The sequence below is a fragment of the Neoarius graeffei genome, chromosome 21, assembly GCF_027579695.1.
Source record: "Neoarius graeffei isolate fNeoGra1 chromosome 21, fNeoGra1.pri, whole genome shotgun sequence".
Classification (NCBI taxonomy): Eukaryota; Metazoa; Chordata; class Actinopteri; order Siluriformes; family Ariidae; genus Neoarius; species Neoarius graeffei.
In genome coordinates, this window is record NC_083589.1 from 24,543,406 (window position 1) to 24,556,874 (window position 13,469).

The following is a 13,469-nucleotide window of genomic DNA, read 5'->3' on the forward strand; positions in this document are numbered from 1 at the left end:
GGTGCCATGAAACATCTTCAGTATCTCCTCATTAAAAGACTCAAAAATGTATCCTGAATATGTCCACAAAGGTCCCCAACTTCTCACAGAGTCTGGCAAATGAAGACATAAATGTACAACCCCGATTCCAAAAAAGTTGGGACAAAGTACAAATTGTAAATAAAAACAGAATGCAATGATGTGGAAGTTTCAAAATTCCATATTTTATTCAGAATAGAACATAGATGACATATCAAATGTTTAAACTGAGAAAATGTATCATTTAAAGAGAAAAATTAGGTGATTTTAAATTTCATGACAACAACACATCTCAAAAAAGTTGGGACAAGGCCATGTTTACCACTGTGAGACATCCCCTTTTCTCTTTACAACAGTCTGTAAACGTCTGGGGACTGAGAAGACAAGTTGCTCAAGTTTAGGGATAGGAATGTTAACCCATTCTTGTCTAATGTAGGATTCTAGTTGCTCAACTGTCTTAGGTCTTTTTTGTCGTATCTTCCGTTTTATGATGCGCCAAATGTTTTCTATGGGTGAAAGATCTGGACTGCAGGCTGGCCAGTTCAGTACCCGGACCCTTCTTCTACGCAGCCATGATGCTGTAATTGATGCAGTATGTGGTTTGGCATTGTCATGTTGGAAAATGCAAGGTCTTCCCTGAAAGAGACGTTGTCTGGATGGGAGCATATGTTGCTCTAGAACCTGGATATACCTTTCAGCATTGATGGTGTCTTTCCAGATGTGTAAGCTGCCCATGCCACACGCACTAATGCAACCCCATACCATCAGAGATGCAGGCTTCTGAACTGAGCGCCGATAACTTGGGTCGTCCTTCTCCTCTTTAGTCCGAATGACACGGCGTCCTTGATTTCCATAAAGAACTTCAAATTTTGATTCGTCTGACCACAGAACAGTTTTCCACTTTGCCACAGTCCATTTTAAATGAGCCTTGGCCCAGAGAAGACGTCTGCGCTTCTGGATCATGTTTAGATACGGCTTCTTCTTTGAACTATAGAGTTTTAGCTGGCAACGGCGGATGGCACGGTGAATTGTGTTCACAAATAATGTTCTCTGGAAATATTCCTGAGCCCATTTTGTGATTTCCAATACAGAAGCATGCCTGTATGTGATGCAGTGCCGTCTAAGGGCCCGAAGATCACGGGCACCCAGTATGGTTTTCCAGCCTTGACCCTTACGCACAGAGATTCTTCCAGATTCTCTGAATCTTTTGATGATATTATGCACTGTAGATGATGATATGTTCAAACTCTTTGCAATTTTACACTGTCGAACTCCTTTCTGATATTGCTCCACTATTTGTCGGCGCAGAATTGGGGGGATTGGTGATCCTCTTCCCATCTTTACTTCTGAGAGCCGCTGCCACTCCAAGATGCTCTTTTTATACCCAGTCATGTTAATGACCTATTGCCAATTGACCTAATGAGTTGCAATTTGGTCCTCCAGCTGTTCCTTTTTTGTACCTTTAACTTTTCCAGCCTCTTATTGCCCCTGTCCCAACTTTCTTGAGATGTGTTGCTGTCATGAAATTTCAAATGAGCCAATATTTGGCATGAAATTTCAAAAAGTCTCACTTTCGACATTTGAAATGTTGTTTATGTTCTATTGTGAATACAATATCAGTTTTTGAGATTTGTAAATTATTGCATTCCGTTTTTATTTACAATTTGTACTTTGTCCCAACTTTTTTGGAATCGGAGTTGTACGTTAAATGACACATTTTCCTTTCCATACAGTATTTCAAACTGTTTGACAAACTCAACAACTAGTTTTTCACATCTTTTTAACCCCTCTGATATGACAGTGTCCTTACATAGCAAGAACATGAAGGTGACAAGGATTAACCAGGGCCATAGGCAGCATTTTAAAATCACCGAGGTCCGTGATGCGCAAAGCGCGCGCCAAAAAACTTTCGACATATTTAAATAAGAGGGGTGAATTACACGTCACACAAGAGATCTAGTCCTGAAATTACTTTTAATGGTGTTTGAACTGAATATCATCAGTTTTTGAAAAAAAAATCATGTGGCAAGAGTAAGAATAATTTAAGCTTGTTTATTGGTTTGATCTGGCCCAAGCAATGAGGACAAAACTGCGCTGCTTCGAAAATGTAAATTTAACAGCTTCATGAAAGTGCGCTGATGGTTACCATGAAAAAACCATGTCTACTGCACTACGTTCCTCCCCCGAGTCACACGCTCATTTCTTTTGTGTTCTTGGTCTCAGAGCTGCACGCACGAAACAGACACAGAAGACAGAATCAACATTTAACATAATTAACAATGCACTTTTTACAGAGACGTTTTAATGTTATTCTTTATTTTTTTATCCAGTTGAATATTTAGTGTACAAATGTATTTTCAGCTCTTAAAAATGACGAGGTCCAGAGCTCAGTGGCCTCATAGCTGGCTACGGCCATGGGATTAACCAGTGCTGGTAAAATGCATGGGGTAGTATTCAATTTTGCACAAAAATGCTATAAAGTAACCAGTTCTGCCATTCATTAGCTTTCCAAAACTTCCTTTGCTGAAAAGAGCGGGGTACTCTTGTGATATTGCAAGGTGGTTTAATTCTCAAGAGTTGTTGGTCAAGCTCAGGAACACGATTACCAATATAGTATGGCTCCTCATGGTGTTCACTATCCAGCCACATGCTTGTCATTTGCCGAACAACTCCAAGATGTACATTATGCATATGGTCAGGAGGCATTCCAGATATGATGTCAGTGTGGGATGTTGACAAGACATGTGGGTCCTTTAATGCCCCTCACAGATTGTGTGGTATGCACAGCCTCCCTTGGATCAGTGAGGGTTGAAGCATGATCCCTTTTTGGAACATCTCTGTATGGATAAACCCTAACAGTTCCATTTCCCTTTGGAACTTGTTCACCAGGATGGAGACAAAGGCTGCACCCATAATGACCATTAAATTGGACCATGTTTTGCAGAATGGGCCTGGCAACTGAATCACACATCATAACAGCTGCCATCATTCTACAATGCTTCACAATGTTTTTGTCTAACTTGAAGCCAACAGTTGACAATGACTGACACTCTTGTGTGAATGGTTTTAAAAATGTATTAACATTTGGCTTTTTAGTACCAAACCATCGGCCAAAAAGTAAAACATTCTCTTTACGGACATGATAAGGAAGATCGTTTACCATCCCTTGTAATGGCCAAATTCCATACTGGGATGATTTGAATACTGGAACTCCATCACAATTTACAGTGGGGCAAAAAAGTATTTAGTCAGCCACCAATTGTGCAAGTTCTCCCACTTAAAGATGAGAGGCCTGTAATTTTCATCATAGGTACACTTCAACTATGAGAGACAGAATGGGGGGAAAGAATCCAGGAAATCACATTGTAGGATTTTTAATGAATTAATTGGTAAATTCCTCAGTAAAATAAGTATTTGGTCACCTACAAACAAGCAAGATTTCTGGCTCTCACAGACCTGTAACTTCTTCCTTAAGAGGCTCCTCTGTCCTCCACTCGTTACCTGTATTAATGGCACCTGTTTGAACTCGTTATCAGTATAACAGACACCTGTCCACAACCTCAGTCACACTCCAAACTCGACTATGGCCAAGACCAAAGAGCTGTCAAAGGACACCAGAAACAAAATTGTAGACCTGCACCAGGCTGGGAAGACTGAATCTGCAATAGGTAAGCAGCTTGGTGTAAAGAAATCAACTGTGGGAGCAATTATTAGAAAATGGAAGACATACAAGACCACTGATAATCTCCCTCGATCTGGGGCTCCACACAAGATCTCACCCTGTGGGGTCAAAATGATCACAAGAACGGTGAGCAAAAATCCCAGAACCACACGGGGGGACCTAGTGAATGACCTGCAGAGAGCTGGGACCAAAGTAACAAAGGCTACCATCAGTAACACACTACGCCGCCAGGGACTCAAATCCTGCAGTGCCAGACGTGTCCCCCTGCTTAAGCCAGTACATGTCCAGGCCCGTCTGAAGTTTGCTAGAGAGCATTTGGATGATCCAGAAGAGGACTGGGAGAATGTTATATGGTCAGATGAAACCAAAATAGAACTTTTTGGTAAAAACTCAACTTGTCGTGTTTGGAGGATAGGGCTGTCACGATTACCGGTGTACACGGTTACCGCGCTAAAATATTTTGACGGTGACCATAACCTTCTGAGTGTCAAAACCGCGATAGCTTCCATTTTCGCGAGACTTTGAACTTTCGTGCGAGTTTTCCCGCCGACGCCACTCAAGTTCACTCACTCACTGTCCAAAGTTCAAGCATGGCGGAAGGAGGAGACTGTGGTGGTCATCAAGATGAAGACATCTATCCGCCTTCCAAGCGGATAAAATCGGAAGTGTGGAAATATTTTGGATATTTCAAAAATTCGGAGGGACAACTTGTTGATGACGGTGCTCCTGCATGTAGAGTGTGCAGAAAAAAGGTGTCAGCGAAAGGCAGCAATACATCAAATCTAATGACTCATCTGCAAGACCATCATCAGCATCTGTACAGCAAGTGCAAGGTAGGTTAACGCGTATGTTTTAGCTGAAATGCGCAAAGTAACTTTTGACTTTTGACGAGGGAAGATGAAACAATTATTTCCGACTGTCAATAATGTTAGACCTTGATGATAATCTTTATTGTCGAAAGACGGCCACTGCTAGCAGTTTTAAAATGCATCTAGCACTAGCTGTGGTTAGCGTTTGTTGGGTATAACTTAGTAGTAGTGCACCCTGTGCAGATTTTATGATAATGCTTCTTCCATAACCAGTTTTGCTTTACCATGATGTTGAAAACGGCAGTTTTCATTAGAATTTATTTATATATATATATATATATATATATATATTTTACATTATATAATAAACACTGCACTTTTTAACCCATTGCTGCATGCTCCCTATTTCCACATACTGTACTTGCATCTCCATGTCAGGATCCACTTGTCTGCAGTCCAAACTTGAAAACCTGAACCACGCCCACTCAACCTGAGCCACGCCCACTCAAATAACCGTGATAATACTGTACACCGCGATAATTTTGGTCACAATAACCGTCATGTTAAATTTTCATACCGTGACACCCCTATTGGAGGAGAAAGAATGCTGAGTTGCATCCATAGGACACCATACCTACTATGAAGCATTGGGGTGGAAACATCATGCTTTGGGGCTGTTTTTCTGCAAAGGGACCAGAATGACTGATCCGTGTAAAGGAAAGAATGAATGGGGCCATGTATCGTGAGATTTTGAGTGAAAACCTCCTTCCATCAGCAAGGGCATTGAAGATGAAATGTGGCTGGGTCTTTCAGCATGACAATGATCCCAAACACACTGCCCGGGCAACGAAGGAGTGGCTTCGTAAGAAGCATTTCAAGGTCCTGGAGTGGCCTAGCAAGTCTCCAGATCTCAACCCCATAGAAAATGGAGGAAGACTGGAGAAGTAACTTGGGTGACTCTTCCATCACCTAACGCTTGGCCATCGAGGGCAGACACAGACAGTGGGACTTCAAGAGGTGCAGTCGGGACATTGATACTTTGGGCGAAGTGAATATCCATAAAGTTCCCAGCCGCCCCTGAGTCTAACAAAGCTTGACAAGAGTGGACAGACTCCCCCCAGGAGATGGAGACCGGGATGTAGATTCCTTGGCCAGGGAGTCCGGGAGAGAGGGTAGGCCCCGTCACAACCCTTCCTTGGCTGGACGGGGCGGTCCTTTTCCCGAGAGTTCGGGACATGATGCTCAGAAGTGACCAGGCTTGCCACAGTAGATGCAGCACTTGTCCCTCCTTCTGCGCTCCCTCTCAGATGCAGAGAGGCGAGTACGACCCACTTGCATAGGTTCTGAACAGTCACTGGAGGAGGTAGACGGGCTCCAGGTAGAGGTAGGGAGGCTGGGGGGGCTCAGGACTTGGCGGCATTCTCTCATCCTGTTGTCCAGACGAGTAGAATGTGAGATGAGAGTTTCGAGGTCACTTGGGCATCCAATAGAGGCCAGGCTGTCCTTGATGGGGTCAGACAGACCATGGTAGAAGGCTGACACCAGGGCAGTCTTGTTCCATCCACTTACTGCTGCGAGCGTCCGGAACGAGATGGCGTAATCTGCGACGCTTCCTCCTTGCCGGATGGACATGAGCTTTCTGGCTGCGTCGGTACTGATGTCCGCCTGGTCGAAGACCCGAAGCATCTCTTCAGTAAATAGTTCAAAATCAGAGCACTCGGGTCCCCGTCTCTGCCAGATAGCTGTTGCCCAAGCTCGTGCCTTACCAGCTAACAAGGTTATCACAAAGGTGATCTTGCGGCGATCCATAGTGTAGGTGGTAGGCTATAGCTCAAAGGTGAGTTGACACTGGGTAAGGAACTCCCAGCACTCACCGTGCTTGCCGTCATACCTCTGTGGTGCAGGAAGGCTGGGTTCGCGAGGTGAAGGAGACAGTGTGGCGGGAGGCACTGGAGCAGGAACAGGAGCTGGATCAGGATGAGGAGATGCAGGCAGAGGTTTTCCCAATTTGCTGAAGCAGTTCCTCGTGGCGAGCAAGGGCCTCACGTTGGCTGGTGAGCGTTCGTCCATGAGCTTCCATGGTCGCTCCGAAGCGTGTCAAAGCTGCCATAATTCCCTGAAGGTTGGCCAGGTAGACAGTTGAAGCAGCCTCTACTGAGTCGGTCATGACGGAGTCTTTCCGTTAGGGTTTTGCTGGGATTCGAACTTGGTTCGCTGGTGTGATAATCCAGCAAACCCCCACTAGCCAGCTTGCCTGCGACCTTGTAGAACAGGATAAAGCGGCTAGAGATAATGAGATGAGATAACTGTTTCTACATTTTAGGGAAAATTACAGATGTAGTATAGGGTTTCCTGGAGGAAAAAACTTTAGCCTAGGTCCTAGGGCTAAACACTGGAGCGGGATTTGCCTCAATGCCCCACTGAGGCAAAGTTGGTCTGGCAGATACCCTGTAATGTCTTCAGAACCCCTCACCAGCACATTTTGTTACACTTTGAGACAGCAAAAAATGAGCAGAGGTGTATTTTGTTACATTGATATTTTCTTTTACATGTTATGTATTTACAACTTATTTGGAGTCCTGTTGTGGTTAATTCAGTGGGCCTTATTTTCCAGAAATTCCATCACTCTTAGCAGCTGTGAAGACCCTCATTTTGGATAAGGTCACAGAGCTCAAGCTATGAAGGTGAAAGCGAATATGAGGCCAGTGTTGCTTTACCATCACCTCCTCAACCCACATCTCCCAAACCAACATCAATAAGTACATTTTTGTAATGATCAATTAAAAACATAAAACATTCTGTCACTGGTGATTTTCTTTGTTTTTATTCCTGTTTTTCTTTCCTTCTTACAATTAATTAGGTGCAACTAGGGAATGATGACTCCACCACAGTGTCTGCCCATTGTTGGGAGACTGCAAAAGCACAACCCACAGCGAAAGGGATAGCCTGCACCCTCCTGCTGGGCCTGTTCAGCATTGATGTCCTACTGAAGCACGGGCGATTGCTCTAAGACAACGAGGGAGGCTCAGCCTCCTCTAAAAATGACGAACATTGTGTAGGATGAATTGCGCTAGGCTTATGTTATAGCCGACCTTATAACATTGCTATTTCAGATCCAGAATCACAGAAATATATGTGCTCAACCCAACTACAGTGCGAAATCATTCCGTTATAACTTTCCCCAGTTCGCCTAATGTGTGCGTGAGTTTTTCCCCCTCATGACAGCGTGATGCAGCCCAGCCTCAGTGCACTTCAATGGCATTTGGGAGCTATGCACTTTTCAATCTCAAAATGCAAGACGATTATTGGACAAATACTGTGAAAACACCCACCCACGGAGTCCCACGGACTCCCAGCCTCAGTGGACTTCAATGGCATTTGGGAGCTCTGCGCTTTTCAATCTCAAAATGCAAGACGATTATTGGACAAATACTGCGAAAATGCCCATCCCACGGACTCTGAGCCTCACAGTGGGAGGGACATGGCAGTTTCCGCGAGGAGACTGGTGATTGGTGAAAGCGGCCGGATATTTTCTTTGATTGACAGCTCGTTTCAAATATAGACAGGCAGCGGTGAATTTCAGTTCAGTCCCATGCGGATTCGCAAGTGCTGTGGTGTATTGTAAGAGATCAGCTTACATTTCGATTTCATTCATTACATATGGTTTCTACCAGCTTTTTTAGTTTGTATATATTTTCAATGTAAATAAAGTGTAAATATAGTGTTGTCAAGTTTGCTATCTTAGTTCCAGAAATTTCGTTTATTTGAGTGACTGAACTTGAACTTGAGGGGGCTAGTCAGCTAGCAAGAAAGCTGTGCACGGATGCCAAGCATTGCTGATTTAATTTTGGCGAAGCCATTTGCCAGTCTTCCTTTCGAGGAAAAAATTAAAATTAAAGAGCAGGGTAGACCAACGCCTCAAATTGACTTGGTGAAAAAGGTAGGGAATAATACTCGTTCCTTTCAGCTCTCCTGGTATGAGAAATTGAATTGGCTAACAGCAAGTGACCCACATCAACAACAGTAAATAGGCTACTTTAGTAATATGTCATGGATGGACCAAAAATATAGAATCTATTTAAAATGTTTATGCTGAGTATATTATATTGGAATATATATTTTTCTGGATATGAATTAAACACAGCTACAATTTGGAAAACATTTTTAAACAAAAACACAGCCGAGAACATTTCACACTACAAACCTGGATTAAAAGTGAAGGGTTATCAAAATTGTCAATAAAACATTTCTCAGTCAAAATAAGTAAAATATAGGGAAATTGTCATTGAGTGAAATGTGTGGCACCCAGCTCTAAGTTTGGCTCCCCAAGGTCAGTGCTTGTGCCTATTCCAGAACACTCTGCTGTTACTGCTGAGGTTCCTGACAAAGAGCTGCTTTCAATAATGATCAATTTTTAAACAACATGCCACAATTTCCCATCTCATCTCATTCTCATTATCTCTAGCCGCTTTATCCTTCTACAGGGTCGCAGGCAAGCTGGAGCCTATCCCAGCTGACTACGGGCGAAAGGCGGGGTACACCCTGGACAAGTCGCCAGGTCATCACAGGGCTGACACATAGACACAGACAACCATTCACACTCACATTCACACCTACGGTCAATTTAGAGTCACCAGTTAACCTAACCTGCATGTCTTTGGACTGTGGGGGAAACCGGAGCACCCGGAGGAAACCCACGTGGACACGGGGAGAACATGCAAACTCCGCACAGAAAGGCCCTCGCCGGCCCCGGGGCTCGAACCCAGGACCTTCTTGCTGTGAGGCGACAGCGCTAACCACTACACCACCGTGCCGCATGCCACAATTTTAAAATATAAAATGTTAAAATATACTCCCCCAACGCCACCATCATGTATATTGGACAGTAGGCTAATGGGCCAAAAGAACCTGTTATTTCAGTTTGTGACCCTGCCAACAATCAGCCAGATCAGAGGCAAGAGTATGGGCAAAATTGATGTGTTTTTTCTTTTAAAATCTGGAAATATCGTAACCGACCAGCCTCCCCTGTTTGAAAGACTGCCAGCCGCCACTGTACTGAAGTCCAACCTGACGAGAGGGGTCAATAAGGTCGATCCATCCGCAGAGAGACACCAGCCTCTGGACCCCAAGAAGCTTAAAGCTTTACTCAGTAAGACAGTAAGAATTTATTTTTAATGGATTAATATATTTTGCAAAGTTATTGTAAATGGTAAAGGGTAACAAACACTTTGGGACTGAAATGTACACAACTAATAGCGAAACAGATGGACTAATTAAAAGGTTTAACAACTTTGATATTCTTTTAGATATAAAGCGATTTCTCTATCTAGTTAGAATACATCAAACATTTTATCAGCGTTAAAATGGATCCCCTGTAGTAGCTTTAAAATCCCAGCACCAGCACCAATTCTCCTCCCATAGGCAGATGCTTGGCTATGACAAGTACATGCTCTCACTGACCAAAATACTTCCTGGAAAACGTAAAGTGGATACAGTAGTGTAACCTCCTCGCTCTGTTAGCCCCTTGGAGAACCTTCTTAACTCCTTCCTTGGTTCCTTGAGAATCCAATTCTGATTTCAGACTGAACCATTTACAGGTAACCCACTGAGGAGCAAGGACTAGGCATACAAGAAAAATATTACCAGTATTGGGATCCACCTCATCTTTCCTTTTGCAACAATCAGAGGCTAACATTGTGGATCTCATCTCATTATCTCTAGCCGCTTTATCCTGTTCTACAGGGTCGCAGGCAAGCTAGAGCCTATCCCAGCTGACTACGGGTGAAAGGCAGGGTACACCCTGGACAAGTCGCCAGGTCATCACAGGGCTGACACATAGACACAGACAACCATTCACACTCACATTCACACCTACGGTCAATTTAGAGTCACCAGTTAACCTAACCTGCATGCCTTTGGACTGTGGGGGAAACCGGAGCACCCAGAGGAAACCCACGCGGACACGGGGAGAACATGCAAACTCCACACAGAAAGGCCCTCGCCAGCCACGGGGCTCGAACCCGGACGACCTTGTTGTGAGGCGACAGCGCTAACCACTACACCACCGTGCCGCCCACATTCTGGATGTCTTTCTTATTTTATTATCTTTTACAGATGCAGTTGTTCAGCAACACCCAAGGGCGAAGATTCCAGACATACGAACGGCCATAAACAAAAGGATCTGTGAGTTAAGACACCAGGAAAAGAAAAAGTCCAAGGACAACTGAAGGATTGGCCAAGGCTGGCCAATCAGAGCGGGTCTTGACAAGTTAACATGTGGGATCCATACCACTGCACTAAAGGATTGTTTTCCTGTTTTTTCCACTGAGGGATTGTTCTGGGGGTTTTTTGCACTGAAGACTGTTTTATTTCATTACAATGAAGGACAGTTGTCCTATTGGAAATGTTTTATTTATTTTTTAAAGTATTTTTGTTAATTTATAGTTGTGTTGGATTACATAAAAATATAATATATTTAAAAAAAAAAAGATTTTATGGCCTGGAACTAATTATTATATGGCACATCCCTACCAGCGAACAGTTTGCCATTCACTGAACACATTATGTACGTTGTTATTATGATGATGATTATTATGATGCTCAGCTTCAGATGGAACCATGGTGACATGCCTTTCATTCTTTTTGTTCTCAGGTCACTGACCCTTCAGCTGCTGCTTTTGAAATAAACCTCATTCAGTTAATGTAAACTACATTGATGTATTATTCAATATATTATTTACATTTTAAAATATGACATTGTACATTAGATTATTTCATATTTACCATGTATACAATATATAATATGATAATTATATATAATTAAATATATTCTTTCATATAAATCAATATATTTTTCAACATATTTAAGACCTTATACATATATGTTCCCATAGAAATCTGATTATATTATCTTGTACATTGAAGTATATTATCTCATATCATTTTACATATATTTACAATGCGGGCGGCACGGTAGTGTAGTGGTTAGCGCTGTCGCCTCACAGCAAGAAGGTCCGGGTTCGAGCCCCGTGGCCGGTGAGGGCCTTTCTGTGTGGAGTTTGCATGTTCTCCCCGTGTCCGCGTGGGTTTCCTCCGGGTGCTCCGGTTTCCCCCACAGTCCAAAGACATGCAGGTTAGGTTAACTGGTGACTCTAAATTGACCGTAGGTGTGAATGTGAGTGTGAATGGTTGTCTGTGTCTATGTGTCAGCCCTGTGATGACCTGGCGACTTGTCCAGGGTGTACCCCGCCTTTCGCCCGTAGTCAGCTGGGATAGGCTCCAGCTTGCCTGCGACCCTGTAGAACAGGATAAAGCGGCTAGAGATAATGAGATGAGATTTACAATGCCTCTTCCAATATATAATCTCATATATAACGTGGAACATATTTCAATATATATAACAATATATTATATAGTATATTTTCAAAACAATATGTATTTATTCAATATATGAAAATGGCAATAATTGCAGTATTTTCCCATATATTGCAATATATAACTTGCATATATATTATATAATATATCATATGATGTATTGATATTTAAATTTCACAATATATGAATACACATAAAATATATTCAGTTTATATATTGAGAAATATATTTTCGTTGCGTAAGGGATAGGCCCAAAATATCCATGAGTAACACTAGTGGGACACATTTTGACTAGGTGGAATGTCTTTTGACTTTACGAGTTAACTAGTGAGGCTAAAAGTATTTACTAGTTGAACTAGTGAAAGCTAAAATGCTCACTAGTTGCACAAAATTCTATGAGGGGATGGAGAAGAAGCCTGCATTGAAGCATTCTTTTGGCTCTCCAGCTCAAAATGAAAAATGCAAACCAATCAGGACTCAGGATTTTATCATTTTCCCTGAACGCTTCATTTGCATGTTGCACAGTAGTTAACATGTTGGCCTGGGAAACTGCAAATAGTTAACTAGTAGCTGCATATTGCAGCTTATATGTTGTCTAGTAATGTGTTTTTGACCTTACTGGTTACATTAGTGAGGGCCAAAGGTCCACTAGTTAGACTAGTTAGGGTGTTTTTAACCTTATTGGTTAATTAGTGAGGTTCAAAATGAATCAATAGTTAAGTAATAAGAGCCAAAATGTCCAGTAGTTGTAGAAGTTTGGGTCTTTTTGACCTTACTAGTTAACTAGTTACACTCATGTCCTCTTACTAGTGAAATAGTTAGGTCCAAAAAGAAGTGAATAATTAAAGTGATTTTAAATCAAAACTTTGTTTCACTATCTGTCATATCCATGAGTGACAAGTGGTTAGCTTCAGTCTGCAATATAATATAATATAATATGCCTCACAGCGGGTGGCATGGTGGTGTAGTGGTTAGCACTGTCGCCTTACAGCAAGAAGGTCTTGGGTTCGAGCCCAGTGGCTGACGAGGGCCTTTCTGTGTGGAGTTTGCATGTTCTCCCTGTGTCTGCATGCGTTTCCTCTGGGTGCTCCGGTTTCCCCCACAGTCCAAAGGCATGCAGGTTAGGCTAATTGGTAGCTCTAAATTGACAATAGGTGTGAGTGTGAATGGTTGTCTGTGTCTATGTGTCAGCCCTGCGATGACCTGATGACTTGTCCAGGGTGTACCCCGCCTCTCGCCCATAGTCAGCTGGGATAGGCTCCAGCTTGCCTGCGACCCTGTAGGACAGGATAAGTGGCTACAGATAATGGATAGATGGATGCCTCACAGCGGGTGACACAGTGGTGTAGTGGTTAGCACTGTTGCCTTACAGCAAGAAGGTCCTGGGTTCGAGCCCAGTGGCTGGCGAGGGCCTTTCTGTGTGGAGTTTGCATGTTCTCCCCGTGTCTGCGTGGGTTTCCTGCAGGTGCTCCGGTTTCCCCCACAGTCCAAAGACTTGCAGGTTAGGCTAATTGGTGGCTCTAAATTGACCGTAGGTGTGAATGTGAGTATGAATGGTTGTTTGTCTTTGTGTCAGCCTTGTGATA